This window comes from Rhinolophus sinicus, chromosome 9 (assembly GCF_057876585.1).
Source record: "Rhinolophus sinicus isolate RSI-liver-muscle chromosome 9, RSI-T2T, whole genome shotgun sequence".
Taxonomy (NCBI): Eukaryota; Metazoa; Chordata; class Mammalia; order Chiroptera; family Rhinolophidae; genus Rhinolophus; species Rhinolophus sinicus.
In genome coordinates, this window is record NC_142509.1 from 31,478,427 (window position 1) to 31,506,315 (window position 27,889).

The window sequence follows — 27,889 nt, forward strand, 5'->3', positions numbered from 1 at the left end:
TATGTTTGTGGACCAGGTAGTTATTTTTTTCACCCTGGCTACTTAATCTTTATTTCCTAACATTGAAGGCCTTTCCCAATATAACCAAAATATAACCGTCAATATCAGGAAACTAACATTGTTACCATAGTTCTCAGATCCCATTCAAGCTTCACCCAATGATGTGTTTGTAGCCAAAGTGTCCAGTTCAGAATCCCTTGTTCCGTTCAGCTTTCACGTCTCTTTCATTCTCCTTCAGTCGACAGCCGTCCCTCAGTCTTTTCTTGACTTTCATGGGTGTCCCATCTATCTCAGCAGAATGGGGTAAAATATATACTTCAAAATAAACAATTTCAGTGGGGATCCCACCTACATTGTTACTTTCAACACTGGGTGGAAATAGGAAGGGAGCACACTCTGGCAGCCATCTGCGATGGATATTATACTAAAAGTTCACTTGACTCCGTGAACGTCATAGCATTCATTTCCTCTGGACCAACTGGTGGGTCCCATTGTTCATGCATCACTCACTTACCCACACTTTCTTTCTCCTTTTTTTCCCCATATATCCATGCAAAATATTTCAATGTCTAGTCAGTGTAAGGGGTCGGGAAGCCATATGTGTACTTTCCCACCAACTCTGGACCTCAGAATCCTCTCGACACAGTGTCTCAGGCAGCCCTAACCCATTTTTCTATGCTGAAACCCTAGAGGAGAGTAAACGTGAAAGCACATCTTAGGTGGCCCAGAATTCCCACATACCAGGTGAAACAGGGCCTTGCATGCAGAAAATGCTTATTGACTTGGTTACATTTGGCATTAAAATAGCCTTTCCTTTTAAGGTAGGAGAGGAGTCAAAGAGGAGAAATAAAACAGAGGAGAAAACCACGTCCTATAATATCGAGTCAAGTGCATGCTTGTTTCCTTTGTTGCTTATCCTGAGGAGGAAAAAAATGCCTGGAAAAATTTGAGTTGCTAAGAGCTGGGATTGTCCCAGGTACTATTCTGAAGATAAAACAGGAAGTGAGATTGAGTTCATTTATCATGACTAAGAAAACCCTTAACTTTTTTTTCAGTTTGTAATTTTAGAGAGTATCACCTCAGATCAGTAACGCCCTGCCCAAAGTTCCTTTTCAGAGGCTGGACTCTTCTCCTGAAGATTCTGTCATTATTCAGAGTATTTTTAGAAGTTCTCTTTGTAGGGGGCAGAAAGCAGAAGAGAAGTATAATCTCCAGATTCTTGCTTGCTTTTTTTTTTTTTTTAAAAAACAATTTCTTTCTTTTTTTTTTTTAATTAAATTTATTGGGGTGACAATTGTTAGTAAAATTACATAGATTTCAGGTGTACAATTCTGTATTACATCATCTATAAATCCCATTGTGTGTTCATCACCCAGAGTCAGTTCTCCTTCCATCACCATATATTCGATCCCCCTTTTCTTTATTGGAGCCAGATCTGCAAACTTTGAGGGCAGCTTTTAACATGGGGCAAAAGTCACATCTCACTAGGAATAAAATGGGTGATTCACTTGGGGACCCTGATTTTGGATCACACAACTGAGAGGCAAAAATGAGTGTGTTTTTTTAAAAAGATGAACGAATAGTGTAATAACCTTGCTTTTGGTTCTTTGCTTCTAAATGCCCCTTAAGTTATTTCCAAAGGACATTCCGAAAGAGGTATTCTAAGAACATTTGGGCTGATGGCACCATATTTGTTCTGAGAAAAATAACTCTTTGAAGGGGGTGGAGTGGGGTCTCTTCTGAAAAGTCATCACGTGATGAACTCATTCCGGTCATGTCACTAAAAAAAACCTACATTATCGCTTTACCCTTTTCTCATTGTTCCCCCTGAGCTAGTGCCTAGAAAAAGAGAAGACCCAAAAGAATGAGAGAAAAGTAATTCATTATAATAAGACTGGGAAAAGAGAACGGAAGGAAAGACAGCACCAACTGAGCCTTGGAGGTATTTTGGGAACATGCCTCTGTCAGGTTCCGCAGCCATTTGGTTTCTGCAAGGCTGGCCGTCCTGTGCTCAGAGCTATCTGACCTGCAGTGGCCGGAAGCCGCCTATGGCAGAAGTCTGAGATATTGCAGATCAGGTTGGGAAAGGGTCAAAATCATTAGTCACAGGAGATGAGGGGAGGAGGAGGAGGACGTGGAGAAATGGGTGCGATAGAAACAGTTCCAGCCCTGGAGACCGCAAGGCCAGCTCTGAAGAATCTAGGTCCTTGTTTCCTACAGTCACTGCTCCTTCGGCGTCCTTTTCACCGCTGCCCTCTCCCCCACCCCTCCAAACTCTCCTGCCCCTCTATATCTGGCCCTACTGATTACCTCCCCACTTGGGCTCTGTGCTTTTACTACCCCCTATTTCTTTTTGCCAAACAAAACAGGGAAGAGTTTATCTTCTCAGGGTCCTGCTCACAGGCTGGCCTCACTTCCCAAACCGTGATTGGGTGGGTCCGGGTGGGAGGCATTTCTAGAAGCACGGAGGGACTTTTTGAAAGTCCTTTTCTTACCCACGCTGCTGCCCCAAACCTCCACCATCACTCAGCCTAGTTTGAAATTAATTAATGCACAGCACAGAGAATGTGGGCTTTATGTAATAAAGCCTCTCCCTCACTGTGCCCTGCCTTTGAACTTGTGCCTCGAGCATTATAGTGAATTTGAGGCTGTTGACAGGGCGATGGATTGACAGTCCTTGATTTGGGAGGCCTCCCTCTTTGACTGAAGACAGGTAGAGACAGTGTTGGTGGCTGTGCCAATAACACTCTGGCTTTCTCTGTCCCTATCCGGGAAACACCCAACCTTGGGGGCCAGGGCTGAGCTAGGATGCTATGTCCTCTGGGAAGGCTTCTTAGAGCCCTGGAAACCCGTGATTCTCAAACTTCCCTGTATCTGGGGAGTTTTTAAAATTCCTGAAATCTAGGCCACACCCCGGACCAACTAAGCTACCATCTCTAGAGGCTAGACCCAGGCATCAGTCGTTCTTAAAAACTCTCCAGGTGATTCCAAAGGGCGACTAAATTTGAAAACCAGTGGTGTAGACCGGTGCTTTTCAGACTTTAACTTGCAAGTAAATCCTCTGGGAATGCTGTTAAAATGGAGGTTCCGATTCAGTAGGTCCCAGGTGAGCTATGAGCGTCTGCACTTCTCATCTGCTCCCAGGTGAGCAGTGAGGATGTGGCTGCAGGTCCAGTCTACACTTTGGGAAGCGAAGGAATGCTTCTCAAACCTTGTTGTGGATCAAAATCGCCCAGAAAACATGTTAAAATACAGATTTCTGGGCTCTAGCTCCAGAATTTCTGCATCAGTGGGTCTGGATCAAGGGTCTGTGAATTTGCCTTTCTAGCAATTTCCCAGGTGATACCTTGGCTGCTATTCCAGGGAACCACACTTTGAGAACCACTGGCCGAGGCGGCTTCAATAATGCCCCTCCACTGGCTCCCAGCAGGAGCTTCTGTACTGACTTTATTGTAGCAGTCACTTATTCAATCAACCATCATTTACTGAGGGCACTCACCATCCGTACTAGGCATGAAGTAGGAGACAGTGCTAGGCAGCTGTTTGCAGCACAAGCTTTAACTATGAAAGATGTGTTGTCAGTCCCAGCCTTGACTTTCTAGCTTTCCAACTAGGGCAGATCATTTTATTCTCTGAGCCTCATTTTTCTGACCTGTAAAATGGGACTAATACCAGGACTTGCTTCAATAAGATTGTTGTAGGGATTGAGTAAAGTAATGCAAGTAAAACCTAAAGAATGCCTAGCACAGAATAAGCATCCATTACATGGTATCACTTATTATTGTTATTATTATTGTTGTTGTTGTTAGTTCAAGATGCTTCTTTAAAACATTTCCTATATTGCAATTGCCTGTTGATGTATCTATCTTCCCAGACTTTGAGGTTAGTGGTCACATCTATATACTCACCACCCAGCAAATACCTAGCACATAGTAGGGGCTCAATAAATAGATATTGAATGAATGATGGGAGGTATATGTGGCCTGAGCCGTGCTGTCGTGGATGGTAATCGGTAGATGCTCTCAGCTGTCAGCCCTCTCTGGGACTTGCTCCTGAGGTAGAAAGAGCCATTGCTATGGTCTGAATGTTTGTGTTCCCCTCACCCCCCAAAAAATTATGTATCAAAATCCTAAACCCCAAAGGTAATGGTGTTTGATACGTGGCTCCATGGGTTGACACGTCAGAGAGACAGACAGGAATAACTCCTACTCCCTTCTGTAAGTCTTGGCCTGGAAGAGATTTCATGTTTTCCATTCATAGGCTATTAGACGGAACCACTCACAAGGTCCTACCTTACTTTAAGAGATGGACAGTGTCATCTTGCCAGGTGACAGGTATTTGTGAGCTCTGGACGTCAACCCTTTTCTTCAGTGTTGAAGTCTCCTTAATGTTTGCTTTTTTCCAAAACAAACCTGAAGGTCCACATTTTTAAAAAATCACAATATCACTGCATAAATGTATTGTGATGAGTGTTATAAAGGTAAATTTTAGGGTGACATGACAGCATATATTTGAGGGTGTTAATTTAAAACAGGGCAGGCTTTTGTTTGTTTTGTTCAGGAAGATGTCCCAAGTACCTATAAAATACTCAAAAATATTTATGAATAAATGTGAAAGTGAGTGCTCAAAATATTTGTTGACTAGATGAATAGATAAATGAATGGATGGCATATTCTTGAAAATTTCATCTTTTGGTTTAAAATAAAAAGAGTGTTTACTGTCTTCTACCCAATAGCCATTCCCCAATTCCCTCCTATCTGACTGGACCAGTCAGGGTTCTATCAGAGAGGGAACAGAGTCTATATATCTATATATCTGTATGTATATCTATACAGCTCTATATCACACACACGCACGTATACATATGTATTTGACTATGCATACCAGGTCCGAAATCTCTAGGGCAGACTAACAGGCAGGACGTTCAAAGGCCGGAGCTAATGCTTACAGATAGAATCCCTTCTTCCTCAGGTAAATCTCACTTCTGTTCTTAAGGCCCTTCCAACTGACTAGATGAGACCCACCCAGATTAAAAAGGATAATCTTTCCTGTAGGCAACTGATTGTAGATTTTACTCACAATGACAAAATACCTTCATAACAATACCCAGGTGAGTGTTTAAGGATGGGTATGATAACAGAGCCAAGTTGACAGGTAAAACTAGGCATCACACCAACAGGATTCTGGTTTTGCTCACCCTCCTTCCAGCAGCCATATCCTTTCGAGTGTGAGTCACGCAAACTGGTTCCAGCATGGGCATGTGGGGAGAAGTTCAGAGGGGTGCCTCTAGGTCGTTGTTCGTTGCTCATAAAAAGGGACATGAAGGAGATGTTCCCTTTTGTCCTTCGCTCCTTGAGTTCTTCATGAGCTGAGAGCTACCTTGGGGCCAGGAGGAGGTCTGACAAGGACGATCTAACTATGTTTGCTGAGAAATGATAGCAGAGAAAGACAACTAGCCACTGGGCGCTCGATAACGCCATTGAACTCCCAGCCCTACCAGCCCTGGGGTTTCCCATCCCCTGCCCCTTCTTCTGTGCGGTAATAAATGTCCTTTGGATGGTTACTTGACGTAGGGGGAACTTCCGTTTTACAAGGACCTAACCCACGGGTGGCTGACTCTCTAATAAGAGTTGGTTATAATTGGATGGATTCTGCTGTCTGCAATGCTTAGACATCATGTGAATACACACACGTGTGTGCAAAAGCAGACAGGTTCATGAACTGCTCCAGCTCTCGAGGGTCAGATAGCGGACTCTTCCATCTTGGGGTCACCAGGGAGGAGCTATTAGCAAGGACCTGCTCTGTCATTGAACTTGGTTTCATATCAGTGTTCTGACTCATAGTTCACGAAGAAGCAGCATCTGATTAAGTCACCTTGCCCCATCTGTACATCCCAGGAAAGTCAATTAGTGAATAAACTGTGTTCTGGGCCTGCCTATCGTGTTCCCCGCAAAATAAGACCTAGCTGGACAATCAGCTCTAATGCGTCTTTTGGAGCAAAACTTAATATAAGACTGGGTCTTACATAATATAATAGTATATTATATATATACATATATATATATATATATATATGCATATATATGTATGTATATATATAATATAATGTTATATAATGTAATATTATGTTATATAATATAAGACCCGGTCTTATTTTGCTATAAGAGCGGGTCTTATATTAATTTTTGCTCCAAAAGACGCATTAGAGCTGATTGTACGGCTAGGTCTTATTTTTGGGGAAACACAGTATCATGAATTGACTGAGTAATCTGGTCTTCACCTTCTTAGACCTCAGTGCATGCCTTCACTCATGCAATGAGCCATTTGGCCTATTATCAGTGATTTCTAAACTCTTGTGATGATGAACCTGTTTTTCAAAAAAATCTTACCTCTAACCCCTACTTAACACAGCACATAAAAGCAGAGTTGCTCTAATTGACCTGTAAGCAAAAGGACCTCATACTCTCTCCACATGGAGACTTAGTTCTCCACGGGGTCCACTTTGAAAACCCACAACTCCGTCCAGTAACATTATTTTAAATCTGTAGGGCTTTCATTATTTTATTCAGAAATACCTATTGAACGCATGCTATGTACCGAGCACTGTCCTAGGAGCTGGGACTAGAGCAATAAACGAACATAAACCCATTCTAGTGGAGGATACAGTGTGTAGACAAATAGTAATATGTCACATGATGGTAAATGCTAAGAAGAAAAATAACAGTAAGGGATTGGAATAGGCAGAACTGGACATGGAAATTGCGACTTATAAAGGACGGTAAGAGCAGCCTCCTTGATGCAAGAACCAGGAAAAAGAAAGCCAGCGAGCTGCCCATGGAGGCATTAGGGTCAAGCGCTGTGAACTGCCTTTGAAGGACAGAGAGAGTGTCTGGTCTTACTGCTCTGGGACTCAGACATATCTGGGTGTGTCTGATAAAGTGATAGGGCGTGAAGCCCACATGAGCAATTTTGCATGTCTTGATTTGCATAGGAGGAAGGGAACTTGGAGAAGGACGTGAGACATGTCAGGGAAAAGATGGCAGAATGACGAAGACATAGGCAGATAGCCTGTTTCTCAGGACAGTTCCTTGGAATCTATTTCTACATCCTTGGGAGAAAGGAATAGAAACAAAAAAACAACCACAGGACCTGATATCCCGAAGGTTTTGTGGTCTGCTAGGTACAAGCAGTTCTGATTTGGGTCCAAGATGACAAGATGTGATACCGCATAGAGGTGAAGGGTATTCTCCTTATTTTTCCTGGAACTCAGTATGGATCTGGCTTGGGGTAGAACAAAGGGCCCATACTGGCACACTTTCAAGGTGTCAGCTTTGGAAGTTCCTGGAAACTAGCTGTTAGCATTCGCATCTGTATTGTCTTAATAGTAAGACACTCATTGTGTAGCCATCAATTTAGCTTAAGTTATGCTGCAGTGAGAAATGCCCCCAACCCCTGGGCCTTACAACAGCAAAGGTTTATTTGTTGCTCAAGTTATATGTTTATGGCGTGTTAGCTGTGTGACTCCTTTGTTTGGGGACCTAGGGTTATGGAATAAACTCTATCTCAATGGCCTTATAGTATAGAGGGAAGAGAATATAATAAAACCACCCAATGGCTCTTCAAGGATCACAAAGGTGAAAAAGATGGAGACTTTTTTGCCTAGGATCTTGACAAATTTTAGGACATTGTAAAAGGGGCTTTTCTATGTTCATGGAGATATTTTCAAGATATACATTGTCCATAGAAAAGCTACAGAGGCTGAATTCTTCTCTACTTCATCTAAAATGGGTTTACCCCTCCAGTAGGCTGTTCCTCTAACTATCGCCATGAAGCAGAGCCATTTACTGTGTGCTCATTACATTTCCCGGCCCCCTCAAGGTAAGTGGGGCCTTGTCTCCATTTCTGTCCAATGGGATGTGTGCAGAGGGGCCACGTGTCATGTCCATGCCCAAGCACAAAAGAGCAGGTGTGAGTTCTCCGTGAGATCTCTTCTCCTTCTCTAGTGACCCTAGAGAAGCTGCAGATAACAACTGACAGTTGTCAGTGCTGCCCTCAGCCTGGGTCTGGAATCACTGTGTGGAGCAGAGCCCCTAGACAGCCTGCCCTACAGATGCAACACGCGTGGGGAATCCACCTTTATTGCATCGAGTCACCGAGGTTCCAGGGGACCGGTCTGGCTCATACAGCTCCCAACACACCATGCCAGGCTCATCCTCTCTGGAGGACCTTTCTGAATGCTGATGTCTTTCCTGAATTACTTCCTTCCTCTAGCAATTCAAATCCTACCCGTCTCCCACAACCCACCTTCCCTGGTACCTCTAGCCAACCATGTTGTCTTTCTGTTATTTATATCATAATTCTTGAGTATTTCGTATGAGCCAAGTGGATTCAACAACAATTAATCCCCACGAGTACTAAGATAGACAAAGCACGGGTTTCCTGGCCTCAATTCCTCTTCTTCTTCTTTTTTTTTTTTCTCCATGTGCTTCTATGATCTCCTGTTGCTGCAGTTTTACACGTTTTTGGCAGACCACACAGGATGCCCGTGTGCTTAAATAACCTTCTCTCCCCTTGCTGTCTGTAAATTTGTTGCCTTGGGCTGTCAAATAAACGCATTGCGAGGAAGGTCACCCCCAACCTGTCGGAACTTTCTCCCCGTCCGGGAGCTGGTGCGTTCATCCCTGGACAGTATCACCGTGGAATGTGAGTACACGCTTTGCTCTGTGCTCTGACTCCCACAACGCTTGGACCTGGACTCAGTCAGCTGCTTCATTTTCAGAAGTGAGGCTGACCCCGTGGGGGCAGAAGAAAGCTTGTTTTGACATAGCCATCCCTACGTGGCAGCTGCGCATGTGCCAATATACACAGGATCCAGGTGTTAGGTTGGTCGCATGGATTTTGGCTCCACCAGGAAAGGCACTGGAGGTTTGGGGACGCATAGCCTTCGCTTGCTTTAATGCTGTGCTCTAGGTGTGAGGGGACATGTCCCATCTGAGCTAAGAGGCAAACTGTGGTACCCAGAGCCTGGATTGCGGAAGTGACCTGCACACAGCACGTAGTGGTCAGGGCTGGAACCAGAAGCTGGGATTTGTGGCTTCTAATGCAGTTCTCTTCCCTTCATCTCACACTATGGTGACACTTCCCAGGACAAATAGTCATTTCGGGTTCCTTTATGAGACAAAATTATCCAAATAATAACAATAATTAGTAACCATAGCATTCACCATCTTGTCAATGCCCACTCTATATCAGGGTATTGAGAGGGTAGCCATCCATATACGCATGTGTCCTTTCATGAGTAAGATATTATTATCCCCATATTACAGATGAGGACATTGAGGCACAGAGAGGTAAAGTAGCTGGCCCAGGATAAATTTAGCTACAAAATGGCAGACCCACAATTCAAACCCAGGTCTGGGAGACTCTCAAGCTGGCCTCTTCTACTACTAATCTGGTGACTTGGCAGACATCTGACTCATGTATGTTTATAACCCATCTGAAGCTTTGAACTTTTGACCTGAGTTCAGGGTGACTCATGGATAGGACTCAGCCTCCTTATCTCTGGGGAATAACAGGACCAGTTTTACCTTCCCAATGGGAGCAAGGAGCTGTAGTGACCTAGGGCAGGAATTCAAGAAAAGAGTAGACATTCAAGAAATGTTTAGAGCGTGAATGGGTTCTGTGGAGCCGAGGTTGGAAAGTGCTTTCCAGTCCTTTCTGCTTAACCACGAACTCTTTCTTGAATTCGCCCAGTCCAAACTAACAGCTTTTTGAACAAAAGGAAATATGGAATACGATTTCTCGTGGTAAAGAGAAAGAAAGTCTGGCCAGGAAGCAATTTGATGAAAAGGAGAAGTTACCCGTTCAATACCATTCAATACCATCTCATAGGTGTCAAGTTCTGTGTCAAATGCTAGGGATGGTTTAGGGCAATGATCCTTGCTTAGCTCTCGAAACTCATCTACTGCTGAAACCATCATTGCTATCATCTCCAGCCCCTCTAGCTGCCTTGATCTTCCCTAAACATGCCAAGGTCACTTCTGCCTCAGGGCCTTTGCACGTGCCTGGTATGATTTGCCCTGACATACTTAGATAAGAACAACTTCCTATGTTCAAATCTCAGTGTATCCTCCTCAGAGGGGCCTTCTTTGCCACCCACTTTGATTGTTCTTCCTGCCTCCATTACTCTATACCACCCCTCACTTGTCTTTATTCTACAGTCCTTACTGCTACCTGAAATCGTCCAGTTCTCTTTTCCCTTCTTTATTGTCTCTCTTCCTTGGCTACCATGTAAGTTTCATGCAAGCAGGGACCGTCTTTGTCTCATTCCCGGCTGTGTCCCCTGATTCAGAAATGGTGCCCCCTGGAATATAGTAGTAGGTCCTCAATAAATCCTAAGTGGGTGAGTGAATGAGACAGTACAGCAAAGTGATTAAGAGACGGGGGTGGGACTGAAATCCTGGCTCCTCCTGTTACTAGCTGTTAAGATTTTAGCACGTTAACCTCTCTGAGCCTCATTTTCCATAACTTTAAAATTGGCATGAGGAGATTTATGACCACTAAAAGGACTGAGTGAGGTGATGTAGGCAAACACGTCCTTGGCAGGCAGTGGGTGCCAGATAATGGGAAAAACCATTACTACACTTATCGTCTCCATCACGATCATCATCATCACTCTTGCTCAGAGTGGACAGAGAGGACCAGAGGAGATAAAGTCAGACGCAGGAGCTTACTGACGATGCGATTGTAATTATCCACTCAGTACCTCCCATTACGGAGCGCTTTCTCCCCGCCCCCGCCCCCGCCCCCGCCCGGCCCTGTGCTAAGTGCTTGATGTGCAATATCTCAGGTAATATCACTCTGAGACTTATGTGTCCATCAGACAAAAGTGAAAGCAGGCAGGATTAAAACTATTTCCGCCCCCACTCCCACGAAAAACCTGCTGCTGTCACTACCTTGACCTCCCTAACTTTGCGGGCATTTGCCCAAACCAGAAAAGATTCTGTCTGCGTATCGTGGAAACTTGCATGATGTGCCACTGTGAGTTTCATGGCCTGCGTGCCCAAGGAAGAGTGCCAGGTCCCACCTTTTAAGAGGACTCTAGTTTCATCACCTTGAATGCTGGGGTTGGTAGAGGAACAACTCATAGGTGTGTTTGATGCCCAGGAGGCCTGGGACAGCTGTGCCCTAAAATGCCAGCATGTGAATGGGGTCAGGCCCATAGTCTTTTTCTCATCTGGATCAGAATTTCTCACTGACCAAAGTGGACTTGCTGTAGCAAAGCCTCACTCTGCCACGTGTCCACCTACACTGGTAAGCCAGGCCCAACGTGGGGTCATCACTCCCATGACATCGTGTAAAAACTTCCCAGACCTAGCCACGATGTCACGCGCTCTTCTCAAGGACTTCTGAGCGGCAGACAAATGCCTTCATCAGCCATAATCTGAAAGAAAAATGAGCCCCTGCCAAGTGGGTCGCACTGAATTTGGCTCTGTGGGGAAACCGCCCTTGTGAGCCCCGCAAAGCTTCCTCGTGCTCTGGTTCTAAGGCACATCTTGCTGACCACTCAGCACGGTCCTCTGGGTCACCTTGAGGTCCTCCCATTTAGTTCTCCTGTGGAATTAGTTGCATCCGCCTCCTGCAGCTTTTATGGGATGAGGGATTCGACACATTTTTTTTTTTTTTTTTTGAAACACTTGAGTGGAGGTTATCATTTGGACATCGTAACTAACCTCTAATGATATTCTTTGGAAGGCAGCTGATAGGGTTTGGCTGACGGGACAAAAGTAAAATGTTCCCCTACAAACTTATTTAGGAGGTTGGTGATACGTACAACAGCCCTACACACATACAGTTCTTGTGTAGTACAAAGAACTTTAAGATTACGTGCTGTATGAATGGCAGAGAAGTTTCTCCTCAAAGTCTATCTTTGATTGAGTGGTAGTGGCTCCCTGAAACTCTGGGCTGAGATGGATCCTGAGAACCCGCTGGGACCAAGAGGAAAGCCTAAAAGGATTGATTAGTGATGTCTGCTATGGGTGGAACAGTAGAGAGTTATGACCTATGAGCCAAATGTATACCTACAGACCAATTACCTCCTTTTCCAGATGGGTAACCTGAGTCCCAAATAAAAGGTACTTGCCCCAAATTAAATAACATGCGATTAGTCACCTCCAGTCCAGTGCCTTCTCCACCACCTCATAAGATTCAGCTCCCGTCACCCCTGAGAGAAAAGCAGGCTGATGAAAGAAAAAGTGTGTGTACCCGTGATCACAATATGAGCTCAGTTACATGGTTTCCACCAACATGGAACATACTGGTGACTGACACAGTGAGGTTTAGTTTAAAGCCGCCTCCACTTCTTTTTTCCCTTACAAATGGCCTCACTGCCTGAATTATTTTAGTGGGCCACTTTGTACCCGTCTTTTCCAAGCCATGGGAACTTTGGGATTTACACAGTTAGTTAAGATGATTGTGAAACAGGGTGAGGGGGCTTTCACAGGGGACATCCGAGAGACAGGGATTATTGACTTGTTATGTGTTGAGTGATGGGCCCTAAACTCCCCCCTACCCCCCACCCCCCGTGATCTGTTACACTGCCCTCCTCCGTTTTCTTGCATGGGATCCTCTCCCAGACCTGCTGGCACAGCTGACAAATAAATAATGGACGTCCCCAGCATATGGTGTGAGGAGTGGGAAGAGAGGAATTATACTTATTTTCGATGCACGCTGGAGATCTTGACATTAATGCATTTTTATCTCTCGTCTCAATTCCATGAGTTGATGCTTAATATGATCTCTGGTTATTGCGAGGGAGGAGGCCAGTGTGAGGAGGCATCTGGGATCCAACCCAGACAAATGGTGGGAAAGCAAATATTTGACAGATCAGGACAGGAAATTCTCCCTTCTTTAGAGGACAGATCTGTTCTCTTCCTTTAATCTCCAGCACAGCTGCACTGCTCAGGACATCGAGACACATTAAATGAAAATGGATTCTGATTAGGGAATCATAGGGGCAAATCTAATTTCACATTACTGCTTTTCCACAGTCTCACCCTGCTGGGGGTTTGAGTCAAAACATAGAAAGGGGACCTCAGCTGAGGCAGAAATCGAATGCCTACCATTAGCGATGCTCGGACTGTGCGTGCCTGTACTGCGACCCTTCATCACGTGCCTCCTGTGTGCCAGGCAGCCTGCACGTCTCTTGAGTCTTCACAGCCTCCTTGTGAGGTTGGCTTTCTGTGCTTCCACTTCACAGTTGGGGAAACTGAGGCTCAGAGACGTGAATGAATATTTTCAAAGGAATACGAGGTATTAGATTTGATGTATTCATTTGCTTATTAAATATCATTATGCCATTCTGGTGGCCAAGAATGCCACATAAATGGTCAATGAAAGACAACATTTTAAAAGGTGAGTTCCAGAAGGAGCCAGCAGTGCCAAAAGTCGGGAGAATTATGTTCCAGGTAGAGGGGACAGGGCATGTGTCTTTTGGGTCACAAGGCATGCAATCCACAAGCTACCTTAAGGGAAAAATGAAGTTCTACATTGTCTCCTCAAGGCAGCGGTGCAGGTGGGTTTGGGGAAAGGAGGGGGAATGAGGAGCTAGAGAAATACAGCTTCTATTTGTTCTTTTCCCCGCCCCTTACATCTTGGCTCTCTTTTCCGCCTCTATGTGGTGATCAAAGAGAACCACCACCAAACTCTTCTATACAGATTAAGACACTGAAATAGAGCATCTCTCTCTCTTTCTCAGCGCCAGCTTCAGATTCCTGGGCAAGAAATGTTATTGGCTTAGTTTGATGTAACGTGTTTCATTTCTGGTCAGACGTCAGGGGCTCGGGTGGAGGGCCTCATATTATACAATCTGGCTTCCGAGGCCCATCAGTGTGGGTGAAGGACCCAGATTAGGTGGCCCCTAGAAAGGGGGTAGGTAGCTTGGAGGGTGCTGCCCCACCCAGGAGCAGACAGAGCAGGAAATCAGACCTGAGTGCGCCTAACTCAAAACAGCAGTAGACAACCAGTGTCTCACTTTGTATCATTTCAGAGCAGCACAAGACTGGCCCAAGAAGCCCCTGGCCTTGGTCATCAGTTCCTTCCATATGGTCAGCTCTACATTTCCAGGAAGCCTGCTAAGCAGGGGGTGGGTACACAGGTGGCTGCCACGTTTTGGTTGTCTCCATATAGTGCAGTGGTTAAGAGGATGGGCTCTCAAGTCAGAATATGTAGATTTGGGCTCCAGCCCTATCAGGGTGTGGCCGTGAGAAAGCCAACTACCCCAGTCAAGTGCGTGGCTTTTCCCCTCTGGAACATACAGACGCTATTTGTTTCTAGTTCGTGGGGTTATGGTGAAGGTCAAATGCGTCCATACATATTAAGGACTTATGGAACAACGTTCAATAAATTTAAGTTATTTTGAGTCACCCAGACCAATCCTGGAAGAGACGATGACGTGAGACCATCCCACACGAGGGATGGTGTGAGATGTCAGGGCCTGTGATTTTCTGGAAGCTCAGTTACCGTCATGAATGGTACACACCGTTCTTTTGGAATCACGTTGCAAATACCACATGGGATCATGGACCCAGATGTTGACTTAATCTGCTGGCCCAGCTTGGCTTCATTAGTGCCCCAAGATCACCCAGAAAGATCAAAGCAAGCCCGTCCTTGGCCATCCAGAGATTGCTCAAGAGGCCAGAGACTGTTCCACCAGAGGACAGAATTCCCATGTGATGGTTCGCTCTGGAGAGGGAGGAGTGTGCATTGTTTTCCTCCAACGTGGGTTAAGGAGTGACATTGTACCAAGGCCGGGAGGAGGGACTAAGATTGAAGAAATGAAGACCCAGTCACGGAATTCAATGAACTTGATATGCATTGTGCAGAGACATGACAATCCACAGACAATTAATGGGACAGTTCATCTGTTTTTCATTCTGGTAAGAATTTCATGGGGTTATAAAAAAAACACACACAATAGAAACAAGAACAATTAAGATGAAATGAAATGTAAAAGTAAAAATATGCAAATGCATGAAAAGGGTGAAATAAGGAGACAAAGAGCGAATAGGGGATAAAATGTAGCTGCAGGTGAAATGAGTGGCCGGAATCAAGAGACTGGCTTTGGAGCCCTGGGTCTGCCTCTCCTAAGCGTTGTGATTTTGAGAAACATAGTGTATTTCTCTGTGCCAGCTTCCTCATGTGCACAATGGAGAGGGGATTGCGTGGGGATTTTGCGATAAATGAGTAAGAGTAATGCAACGAAGCCCATTACACATTGTAGGTGTTTATTAGAGATGTGGTAAGGCTTCCACAGAAGGCCAGTGGTACCAAGCCTGAGACCACAATGCATTGAGATTCCCCTCTTCTCCCAAAAAGGTTCCCGACAGAGGAAGCTGTTCACACAGCAAGTAGGAAACGGGGCCATTGCCTCATTAATACCCAATAGTAATTAATAACCCATCTAACACTCAATGACACCAAACACTGAGCTCTCTGGTAGAGCTCTACTTGGGCTTAGGACATAAACGATCTTCCAACTTTATACCGTAATGACAAGTTTCCCAGCCAGACTTGCTTCCTTGTTTTGCGTAAGGAAGAATCAGAGAAGAAAAGAAAAAAATAAATAAAAATAAAGATAAATAAATAAAAACTAAAGGAAGCGATGTAGCTCAGGCCACCCCATAGTGCACCGCCTGTCTTATCATATGTCTTCTTACCATATGGGCACAGGGAGTACAAGAAGCCCAGGTGGGTGGAGTAACGCCATACACTAGTAAAGTATCACCTAATGAAAAGGTCTGGCGGTAGGTTCCTTAGATTAGAAATGCATGCATATAGGTTAGGTGAGTGCAACAGAGGAGTTAGTGAGGGTAAGAAGCCTGGAATGGTGGGGGCTCCTGCACTGAGAATAGTCAGAGAAACACACCTGCAAAGAGAAGGTGGCTTCTCCTATTAAGACCAGCAAGGCAGGTGTCCAAGGGCTGCTACTTTCCTCCAACATCCATTCTCATTTCCGTTGACTCTAATCGTCACATCCCCTACAGCTCCCCACCCCCAAGCACACACAAACTCCATTTTCGTCGGCTATAGAGTCGCCAAGAAGAAAGACTCCATCCTCTCTCGCCACTAGCTTTGGCCACATGTCTAAGTTGTGGCCAGCAGGTTATAAGAACCTTCCTAAAAAGACAGCCAGCCCAGACCCTTGCCTGTTTTCCCTTTTTGTCCCCTTTCCCTTTCTGCTGCAATGGAATGTGAATAAAACAGCTGCCGTGCTGGCAGCCCACTTGGATTATGCAAACACGGGCCACAGCCTAAAAGAGGCAGAGTGAAAATCTGACAGTAGCGTCTGGGGACATTGGCATGCAGAAACTTCAGGTCAGCTCTGGTCTTCTTACCCTCAGATTCATGTGTGAAAGAGAAGTGCGTGTGTACTTTCTGTGAGCCTCTCTTAGGGTGAACTCTGTACCTCACAACCGCACTGACCTCTAAAGGATACACAAGACGAGGAACCATTGTCTTTTTAAATATTAGAATTTAGAATCATAATGCAAAGTCATGGGTCTTTGAAAGAGATGTAGATGAGGGAGATGTCCCGAACAGCTTTCTCTGTTTGTTCTGCTCTCAAACTAAGAAGAGTCCCGATCGCTGGGTGTCAAGTGTCTTGAGCAATGTTACAAAAATCCAAAGATGAGAGAAATGCAGACCCTCCCTTTTGAGAATTTCGGGGATGAGGCAGACCCTCTGCTCGGTGCCTCTAATTAGAGAAAAACCAGGAGGAGTAACAAATGCCATTTCCTCTTTCATCATCTTCCTGTCCAATCCCAGCATCCCACAGGAATGCCAGCTCCAAGAAAGGCAGTAGGGAGGGTGGCCTGTCTGTTTTATTCCCTGCTGTGTTCCCACTGTTCCATAGTACGCGCTCAATAGGCAAAAGGAATCATTCGTAGCGTGACTCACGGAAACACCTCCTTTCCACCCTGGAAACACTGAGAAGCTTCCATTTCTCAGCCAGTTGCTGGCACACGGCCCCTAAAGAAACCATGGAAGCCCTTGAAACGGGCAGAACAAATGCTCCCGCTCCCTAAGTGCATCGCTAGTGTCTAGTCCTGTGTGATTCCCCTGCCATTTGAGGCCCTAGTCTCGGAGGCTTGAAGCATGAAATCATCGCTGGAGAAGACTGAGGACAGCCTGTTAGAAGAGAACAAGTACACAGCACTAATGGACCCTCTGTCCGGCGAGAGTTGCGATCTGGTACCGTGAGAACAGCATCTTATTGTGTTCCCGCGGCTGGGAGCACAGCGCCTGGCATGCAAAGTGTGGCCTGAGGGTCTGGATTGCTGGGCTGGCTGCAGATTTCATTCTGTCATGTACCCCTCCTACCATCACAGCCGTACGGCTCCCCACAATCATTGATTACGGCATGTAGTGTCCATACCCAGGGACGAAGCTTCCTTGCCCTTCTGCTCACCAGCAGCTCAGGGATAAGCAGTGCTCCTTGCAAAAAGCATTTGCAGTGAAGCTTCTCCGCACTCATGGGAAAACATACACCAGACTTTGGCGAAACTCCTGCAGTGTGTCCCAGGCATGCTCCACTGGGAATGTGTGTTGTCGCATCTACACCTGGCCACACTCCTGTGAATCAGGAAGAATTAGCCCTGTTTTTCACCTCAAAGAAATTAGGAAAACTTCTCAAGATAATACTACTAGCTAATGCACACTGAGAACTTACTGCATGTGAGACTGGCCCTTTTCAAAATGCTTTTCTGGGCTGACCTGTCATTCTCACGATGATCCAAAGTCAGAGGTCCTATCACTGTGCCCATTTTACAGATTGCACACCTGAGGGGCAGTTATCCAGGAAGGGGTAGAGCCAGGATTCAGAGTCACTCTGTCAGCACCAGAATCCAGGCCCTTAATCTAGTCCTGAGGCTGGGCTTTGACTCCAGCTCCGTCTGGCCCCCTTTATGTTCTGATGCGTGGAGCACAATTGAACAGGTTTTACAAACTCAGAACTTTCCAGAGACCTGGTATGTAAATGAGTGATGCAGATGAAGAGTCAGAAAACTTTCGATTGTCCCTGAGACAGGGGACCTATTCTGTGTTCCTTTAGTTGTTCTTTTTTAGTTTGAGGTGACAAGAAAAGTTTTTTTGGTTAACAGAGACCTGGGTCTCAGAAATATCATATTCTCTTCTTAATTCAGCTCTGGGTAAGCCAGAAAACAGAAAAAAAAAATACCTACAACACAGAGGCAGAATTTGAATTCAGGGAGCAGCTTCCGTTCCAAACAGCTTGCCTTTGGAAAACACCTGGGGTTTCAAACACTACATTCAGCATCTCAGGACCTGCGCATCCAAGGCTATGAGCAAGCGTGTTAGACGCTCTCTTTCAACTTCTCAAGTTCTTGTCTCTTTCATTTAAAAAAAAAAAAAGGCTATGACGATGATAATAGATACAAAGCTTTTCCAAACGGGAGCCTCTCCTTCCAGCAAATGAGCTCTGAAGGCAGATGGCGACTGCTGGATGGGGCTGGGATCCTTGATCCTGGCTGTTGTCCTGCAACCGGAATTATGGGAGCAGACAACAGGCCTGAGATTTATGGATCCCATTGCTCTTTATGCGATTTGTTCCTCGCATATGTTCTTCCTGCCTGGCCTGATGGAGCACCACCTCACAGGGTTTGTGGGAGTTGAAGAAAACTCTTGCTTGAATCCCTGAAAACGTTCCCTATGGAACTCTCCCACAGGGAGAAGCCATCCCTGCTGGGAGTGAGAGGAGACCCAGGTACAGCCTCTCAGAGATCACACACCACGGTAGGTCAGTAGGTTGTATCAGGGGCGTTTGCAGCAGCGGTTTTCTAAGTAATCATAACACGGACATGGATCTGAAAGCGTGGCCCCCACTCTGCCATCTCGGAGGTGGGGGACGGGAGATGGCTGCCGTCCATCTGCTAACACAGACAAAACAAAACGGGCACATTAGTCACTCCGAGGGAGGCTGTCATCACTGTACTGTTGGCCAAAGCTACAGAAGAAGCGAGGGTGTCAAAGCTGAGCTGCTGCTGCCTGCTGGGGCCGCAGAAGTGAAGTGACTGAGGACCGGAAGGATGGTGCAGTCCTGTTCTACTTACGGCTGCAACAAGAACCCATACGAAAAGGACGAGCCAATTTTTTTCCACAAGTTTCCTCTTACTTGACCCAGTCTTTGTAAAACAAACAAACAAACAAAAAAAAAAAAAAGAAAAAAAACAGGGAGGCAGCCCAGCCCACCAAATGGAGTAGTAACTGTTCAGACTGCTTTACTCCAGACTGCTCTACGAGACAGTGCAACAACACCTTACTGAAAGAATGCAGTCCCACAATGGTTCTTGGTACCGAACCACAGGACAAGAGAAGGAAGACCAGCTTTGAGAACAGCTTTCCCCACCTCCCTTAACACCCCCATTTCCCAGATTGCTGGCTGCTGTTGGATTCCCAATGCCTCCTCTTCGGACCCCTGATAATCGTTCAGTTTTCTGTGAGCACCGCTGTACTGTGGACAGTACAAGGCACCAGAGAAAAAGGGTTTGTCGGCTAGAACAGCAAGTTGAAAAACTCAGAAAGAAGCTCAAGACTGCACAGCAGGGATACAGAAGACAGCTTGAAAAATTCAAGGAGGCTGTACACTTCCAGAAAGAGAGGGACGACATGTCAGAGAGAGGTTATGTGATTCTACCAACCAAACGACTACTTTGAAATAGTTGACGTAGCAGCATTAAAAAATGAAATTTGTATTGGTTTTTAATGGCGCAATACCACATTTCCTCTTCTAACCTATAAAGGAGTTTCATTTGGAAAAAAAAAAAAAAAAAAACGAAAAACTGGATTACTTGTGTAAAAACAAGTCAGAATATTTAAAAAATAAATTAGATATATACTATAAAGTGGTTAATTTTTTCTTTGTGATTTCAGAGTTTTTACATGTTAACAAAATATTTTAAAAGTTATCAATTAACCTCAGAGCACCAGTGTAAGTTAGTTTCAAGGCTGGGTTTTTTTGTTTGTTTGTTTTAATTTGACTATTTATAGAAATAATGTAAAAATAAGAAGGAAAGAGAATAAGAACAGTAGTACAGTAAGGATGATTTAAGTTTAAAATGTTAAATTAATGCAGCTTATTGAGAAAACCTAGTTATATATTTAAAACAAGTATAGTTAGATCATGGGACTTGACTTCTCAGAATATACCGGGGTGCCAAAAAAATGTATACACATGACTTGTATTTGTCTTTTGTTACTGGTATATATTAAGTATTACAATTTTAATGCCGTTTTTTTCCTTTCTTAAAACATGTATACATTTTTGGGCACCCTCTGTATACGTATAATCTTATTCACACATTCTTATTTGTCAAGTGAAGAGATTCACTGATCTTTCTTAATCGCTTGTCAAAGATAAGTTGGCACGTCAGTACTTTAAAAAATGATTGCTTGTCTTCGGAGCAGAAAATGAAATCATTCCATGTCTAATTAATATGGTTAAGTAACTTTAAATGAGCCCCCCCCCCATCTAGCACCATAAAATTAGATGAGTACCTCCGGTGGAAGAAACAGTCTTTAATAAACAAAGTTGGCATTATCAATGAAGTAATACAAATGGGGGCTTGATCCACAGTGTGGCTTTTTCTCTCGTTACCCCTGAGCTAAGTAAGGGACATCCCATTCCCTAATGTAGTTATATTTGCACCCAAATCTCTAACAAACAGGTTGTGTCGGTGGAGTTTGATTTGTACCGTAATGTGGTAATCTTTTTTTTTTTTTAAATTAAATTTATTGGGGTGACAATTGTTAGTCTTGAACTTGACTAATTGATGTGGGTCAAGGCTTCACATAAAAAATGATTTCTTCACTTTTTTTTTTTTTTTTAAGATTTCTTCACCTTTAACACAAGTTAGAATTTATATCCCATGTGCTTAAATGAGGAATTTGTATTCAAAAGCAACATAATATGTAGTGTTGATGTTCCTGAATGTTGACATTTAAACACTGAGGTTTCAGTTCAAACTGTGAATTGTGTTCTGACTTTGCGATACATTTTTACATATACTTGAAATGAAATATGTTCTGAGTAAACAAATATTGCCATAGGACTTAGCTCCTTAAAATTAGAATAACTGTTCCAACTGTAATTATGTTTCAAAGTACACCGACATAGTTGAAGAGTAACAGACCTTTGAATGCGGTATTAAAGCCGTGAAACAATGATAGTCAAAAGTGTTCTTTGTAGACCTGATTTTCAGGGTAATTCACTGCCACGCTGCCGGTAGATAGTATTTTGATTCGTGGAGATTTGATTTTTGATGAACCAGTATTTCAAAAATAGAAAATTATGATTAGAAGGTTACTTACAGTCATGCAGTCTGATAACATTTAGAACTAACTCTAATTAATCAGAGGACTTTTTCCACTTTTTCATTGATCTCATCACGATTTCACTCGTTCATTGAGAATTCAGGAAGTTGAACCTGGATTTTCAATACGCAGCATTGCATGTGGGAGTCATTCTTTTATTTTTTCTTTTATTATTATTATTATTTTTAAACACCCCAGTTTCTTTACTGCAATGACAGAAATATATTGGGCACACATAACAGGTATACAATTAGTCAACATTTCAATTATTTTACAAAAATGTAAAACTTTTTTTCATTTGGAATTTGACAGTTTATGCAGCAGTTCAAAGTGAAGTATATATTTGCCTTGTACACAAGTATAAAAAGAGTGACAACTAATTCTATCCTACTCCAGACACCCACTGTAAAGAGGGAGTGGTTAGAAGGGGGACTTAACACAGATCTTGTCACTGTCCTGTATGTATCGGTCAGGACTGTGTCACTTCTGAACAACAGAAACCACGCTGAGTTTAAGCTTTGTGGGTGACTGTGGGTGGGAGAAGGGAGGAGGTTGGTAATGCATTGTCCTTGTCACTCTAAAGGCCACAGGTACCTCTTCCTGGTTTCAGGCGTGGCTCACATTTGGTGGTCAGCGTTCAGTCCATCTTGTGGAGAGGCTTTCTCCACCCAGAAGGCAAAATGATTTCTGCAGCCCAACACCCGCATCCTTCTCATTCAGTCAGTAGGAAGTGACTCCCCTTCCCATTAACTCTGGAGAAACAACCCTGAGAACACGCTTATTGATTTTGTCTTAATCACGTGGCCATCCCTGAACCACTCACTATGGCCAGAGACATCAGTTAGTCAGTAGTAACAACAAATGTACATGGAGTACATTCTATATGTCAGGAACTGTTCACGGTATATGGAAATACACCAGTGAACGGAAGACAAATTCCTACTCTCATGGAGCTTATAGTCTAGAGGAAAACATAGCTGAAAACATATAAACAAATAAGCTACAATTCAGTTTCAGGTAGAGATACGTGCTATGGAACAAATTCATTGGGGCAACGTGCTGAAGAACAGCCGGAGAGGGTAAGGGCTCCTTCGACCAGTAGGATCAGTTCAAGCCTCTCTGAAGAGGTGATGTATGAGGTGTAATGGAAATGATGAGAGGGAAGCAGCCATATGAAGATTTGTGGAAGATCCTTCCAAGTAGACGGAATAGCAGGTGCAAAGGCACTGGGGCAGGAATAGGCTCAGAGGGCAGAAAGATGGGCAGTCCAGCAAGACTGCAGCACAGGAGCAGGAGAAAGCGAGATGCAGGAATCCCATGTTAGTAGTGAAACCAAGGACCCTCAACCCCAAAAGTCTGATTTCCAAGTCCTCTGCTCCTTACTTCCCCAGCCACCCTTGTTCAGGAGAGGTGTGTCTCAGCACCGAGAACCGATCTGTACACTGTCACGCCTCTCACTGCCTGGCTGGAAGATGTTCTTTGAGTTATTGCAATATTTAAAATACCACATCACCTACTTGGTGAGTGCCTTCTGCTCCTCCGAGAATAATATGATGCAGGTGTGGCGTTAAAGCAAGGGTTAACTGACTCTGTAAGGTCCTCATCCCAACTCAAACTTAGCCCAAGCAAAGAGCTTTGGCAAAGTTCGTGTGGGTAGAAGAGGGGGAGTCGATGAACGACTTTGCTTTTTCACTTTCACATGCCTCTTGGCTGATGGTTCTTGGCCAAGATTAGAGGTACTGAAATACCACAAGAAAGGGGACCTTTCAAGTGATCATCTGTTCAACTGAGGGGGAGTTGGTGCTGCCCAAAGGCTCACCCAGGAATGTAACCTTCTAGTTGCATTCTCGAGTGGGTAGGAGGCCCCCGGAGACACATGGAAGCTTTGGAGTTGATTTGGAAACAAAACATCTGAATTTCTGGTTGGGGCTCTGAGCTGAGGCTGCAGCCCTCTGGGAGCTTTCATTTGCTCTCAAGCCATCAATAGAAGTCACTTATCATGGTCTGAGCGGGGACCACCACCTTTAATTGTGCGAACCTCAGAGACCATAGGCTGAATTGTCGTGAATATCTTATTCTCCAGTGCAATGATTTAGACACAGTTATTTGACCATGTGAATGCCGGGTCTGGGGAATGTGGTGGTTTCATTGGTAGGTTCTATTAAACATTCGCTACTCAAAGTGAGATGCATGAACCAGAAGTATCAGCATCACCTCAGATTGTGTTAGAAATGCAGAATCTCCAGCCCCACCCCAGATCTACTGAATCAGAATCTGCAAGTTAACAAGATCCCAGTTAATTTGCATGTGCCTTAATTTGCATTAAATTAAAGAGCAGCACTAGACAAGCTTTGTCAAATATGCAAAGTGCTGCCATTCTTCCATACTGTGTCTGCAGCAGACATCAATAATCCATCACAGAGCTTTTCTCTGAGCTCAGAATCTCCTCAAGTAGTCATGGTTCCAGGTAGCACTGGCCAATCAGTGGGAGTTGGCCCAAGATTAAATCTACCTTCTACACTAATGTCAACATGCAAGGAGAGCGCTGTGGCACTTTTATTTTCACCAATATCTTCCCAGTGCTGAGCATAACAATGGACATGGCACCGGTGCCTGATAAATGTTTGTGGAAATAATCTTCCCCTTGGCTTTTCTTCCTGTGGCATTCACTCTCCCCCAGCCCACATCCCCAGAAAACTGCAGTTGCCATGAGACATTCTGGTAGTCCAGCATCTCCTCAAGGTGTTGAGTTTTAGCGTTGGCAGTCACCTATTGGAAAGTTGAAATGAGTTTGTAAGGATGTTAGGGTCACCATGAAGACACATGAGAACCTGTCTGGCTGGCACATGGACCTCAAACCATGCAAGCTTTCTCCAGGACACAGCCCCTGGTGACCGAGACGAAAAGATGGCAGCCATGTGAACCAGGTTACATGCAGAGATGGGAAGGCGAGTGTGAATAGGGAAGAAAGAAAAAGGCGGGAGGACTGGTCAGGCCAACAGTGCTCCAAAGACAGAGCAATAATGATTATAAATAGCATCCTTTTGACGGCCGTTTGATGTAGTGTCCAAGGCCAGGTGGAAAATCTTTCCTCCCCGGCCTCTCCCCACTAATCACCTTCCCCTCATTTTTCAATAAAGATTCTGAGTCCAGTCGGTCGCTTGTCTGGAGCATTTGTTTCCCATTAGAATACCTTTGGCGATTTCGGTGTGTTATGCTAGATAATTGCTTTAATAACAAACTGAGGAAAGACTTTTGAACATTTTAGGAAGTAATTTTTTTTTCCTCCAGTGAAAATCTAACAGACACTGACAGAGGACTTGGGCTTCGGCAAAGAGGGGAAAGAAAAAAAAAGTGGTTGTGGCGGGGGCAGGAGCGGTACCAGAATTCATCGGCCAGCAGTGGCAGGTGGAGACCAGCCAGGGCTCCCCTGCACTTCCAAGGAGGATTGTCAGGGCTGATGATGTGTGTGGACAAAGAGGGAGCTTCAATATTTGGCACACTTGGGGCAAGTGAGCAGGACGCAACGTCCTTCCTGTAATTAATAGGCAGAAGCTCTGGGGACATGCGTTCGCTTGGGTGTCCAGCCAGGAAGAGAATGCGTCTTGGGGACCACGTCTCTGTGGAATGTTCCCATTGTGCCCAGGACTCAAAACGTTCTATGTGTGAGTAATTCATTAAAAAAAAAAAATTAACTGGCCTAACCAGGAAAAATAACAATTATATTTGTTTAGAAGCAAGAATGCCAGGTAGCGCACTTAATGGACTTTGGCTTATTTAATTGCCCTCACTACACTCTGCCAGATTAAAAACAAAGAAAATCAATAACGAATAACACTTCTATAATGTTTACCTACTCCATGCTTCACACTGTTCTAAGCCTTTTCCATATAGTAAAGTGCAGGAACTTAGAATAAGCCTGTAAGTATCATTTTTATTTTTATTTTGCAGATGAGGAAACTGAGGCACAGAGAGGTTAAGGTTAAGAACGCACAAGGGAGTTTGGATGTTGGAAATCTGACCCCAGAGTCTGGGTGTTTCGCCTCCCTCTCTATACACAGAGCCGCAGTCGTAATTGGAGAAACTGTAGTATCAGGGTGCCTTGTAGTGACCCCCTGCTGTCGAGACACAAACACTAAGCAGTGCTTACTGTGTGTCAGGCAGTGGGTTAGTGTGTCCATGAAAGCCTCGGTGTGGATAATGGGTGAAGCGGTGACTGTTGCAGTTGCCCCGTGATCGCCAGTGGCCTTCTGAACTTGGGCAATGAGGAGAGGTGACCAGCTTCAAAATACAGTAGGACGTAAACGTGATAGGACTTACTGACTAGACTCAGACGCAGGATGTGAGCAGAGAAGGACACGCGCATTGTAAAGATATGAGAAACAGTACTTGACCCCTGCGGTGCATGTATCTCTGTCACGACCTCTACTCTGGCCTCTCCAGGAGAACCCGGCTGGCAAGTGGGTTTCATTTCTTCTGCCAACTCCAACAGAATGTAAGCAGCTAGAAGGTAGAGATTTTCCTTTTTATTCCACGCTGTTCTCCACAGTACCTAGAACAGCGCTTGGCTCATTTCAGGCCCTTGATTGATAGCTGATGAATGGAAGATTGGAGGTGGCTGTCCCAAGGACTGGGGCTGCATCTGGACTCCTAGGCAAAGAGTAGAGGGTTCAGTTAGGGTTAGTGTGGAATGGGGACAGACTGGGCACCTATTGCTTACCTGGTGTCCCATGGAGACATTTTCTCATTCTTTTGTTCAGTCATCAGTTTAATCACTTATTCATTTATTCAACAAGTATTTATAGATCACTTACTATGTGTCAGGTCTCTGGGCAAAGCTCTGCGGATAGGGTATTTAAAGCAACAGGCACTGTTTCTGAACTGGGGGAAGTGGAGAAGCTTGACCCAGTGGGATCTTACTGTCCAGAATCCAGGACCAGTAGCTCATTTGCTCCTTCTAGAAGCAGCCTAGAAGCAGCAAAGTACATTTCAGGAAGCAGCAGTACTCAGAGCTTCTGGCGGAAAAGGTCCTGGACTCTTCTAATCCACTTCCCTTTGTTCCCTCAGCACAGGCATGTTGATTTACATGAAAAACTTAACAGGGTCCTCGGACAGGCAGCAGGGATCTTGTTTGATGTCTTCAACTGATTCTGCCCTTTGTTACCCTCTCATGTTGCCGAAGCTCAGAGTGAGTGAGTCAGTTTGTCCAGCTGTAGAATGGGTTCATGCATATTTATTAGAGGGGCCTGGGACAGCTTGGCATGGTTGTCTCAGGGGCCCCGGAAAACTGCTGCTTGCCTGGGATAATGATTATAATAACCCCTGATATTTGTATAACCCTCAAGTCTTTTCAAAGAAAGTAGCCGCCCCTCAATTATCTCACCACCTTCTGGTGCAGATAAAGCAGGGTTATTATCCCAATTTTATGGCCCCAGAGGCTCAGAGAGGTTCAGGGACATGCCCATAGCCACAAAGGAAAACTGAGATAACGTTGATTTTGAAAGGACTTGGAAAAGTGTATGGAAGAGTTAGAGTAAACGATCAACATAAACGTGTGTGTGTGTGAGTGTACGAGTGTGTGTGTGTGTGTTAGTCAGGGTTCACCAGAGAAACAGAACCAATAGGATAGATAGATAGATAAGAGATGTATATAAGAGGAGACTTACTATAGGGATTGGCTCATGCAATTATGGAGGCTGAGAAGTCCATCTGTCTGCAAGCTGGAGACCCAGAAAAACTGGCTTTCACCCCTGATCCAATGCTCTAATCTCTCTCTCTCTCTGTCTACTGATCTCTCTCTGTCTCTCTCTTTGTCTCTGTCTCTCTCCCTGTCCTCCCTCCTGGCCTTCTTTCCTCCCTTTTTTCTTTTTTACATTCTTTGTTTGTTTATCTTATTGACTAATATGTTAACTTCTCCCTCCCTATTCTCCTGCTTGGTAGAAGTGTTTTTTGTTCCTCATCATTGAAAGTGGAGGCGGTACTGTGTCCTCTAAACAAAGCTACACCCAAGGCAAATGGGACAGAGCTGGACACGATGGGGGACATGCAGAAACGCAGGCGTGAAGCAGCCGAGCAGACCTGCCTGTTTGCAGTGGCAGATGATGGAGAGGCCCCAAGGGACCTGGTGTGTGATTGACACAGGAGAGCAACCTCGTTAGTGACTCGTTTTCCCCAAACTCAGCTTGGAATGCCACGTTCTGTACCGTCAGGCTTAGGAAAGTCTTGCTTTTCTTCTTGCCACTTCCCAAGGTTCTGTGTCAGGGATTTCCAGACTTTCCTGTGTGCGTGGGGACCACTCAGGGAGGCTGTTTAAGATGCACACTCCAGGGTCCAGCCCCAGAGTTTGGGGTTCAGTAGATTGGGGGTGGGGCCCAGGAATCTGAATTTTAACAAACAGGTCGTTTACAGATCACACTTACAGAAATAACATGTGGCTGACATGTAGCCACAACTCACCTGTGATGGAAAAATGAAGGGTAAGAAGAAGAAGGCTAAGGTCTTG

The 27,889-nt window shown here is 44.7% G+C and overlaps 1 pseudogene; it reads left to right on the top strand.

Annotated features, from left to right (window-relative positions):
* Positions 1-18,968: 18,968 nt before the first annotated feature.
* On the top strand, positions 18,969-19,780 carry LOC109448490 (THAP domain-containing protein 1 pseudogene; annotated as a pseudogene).
* The last annotated feature ends 8,109 nt before the right edge of the window (positions 19,781-27,889 follow it).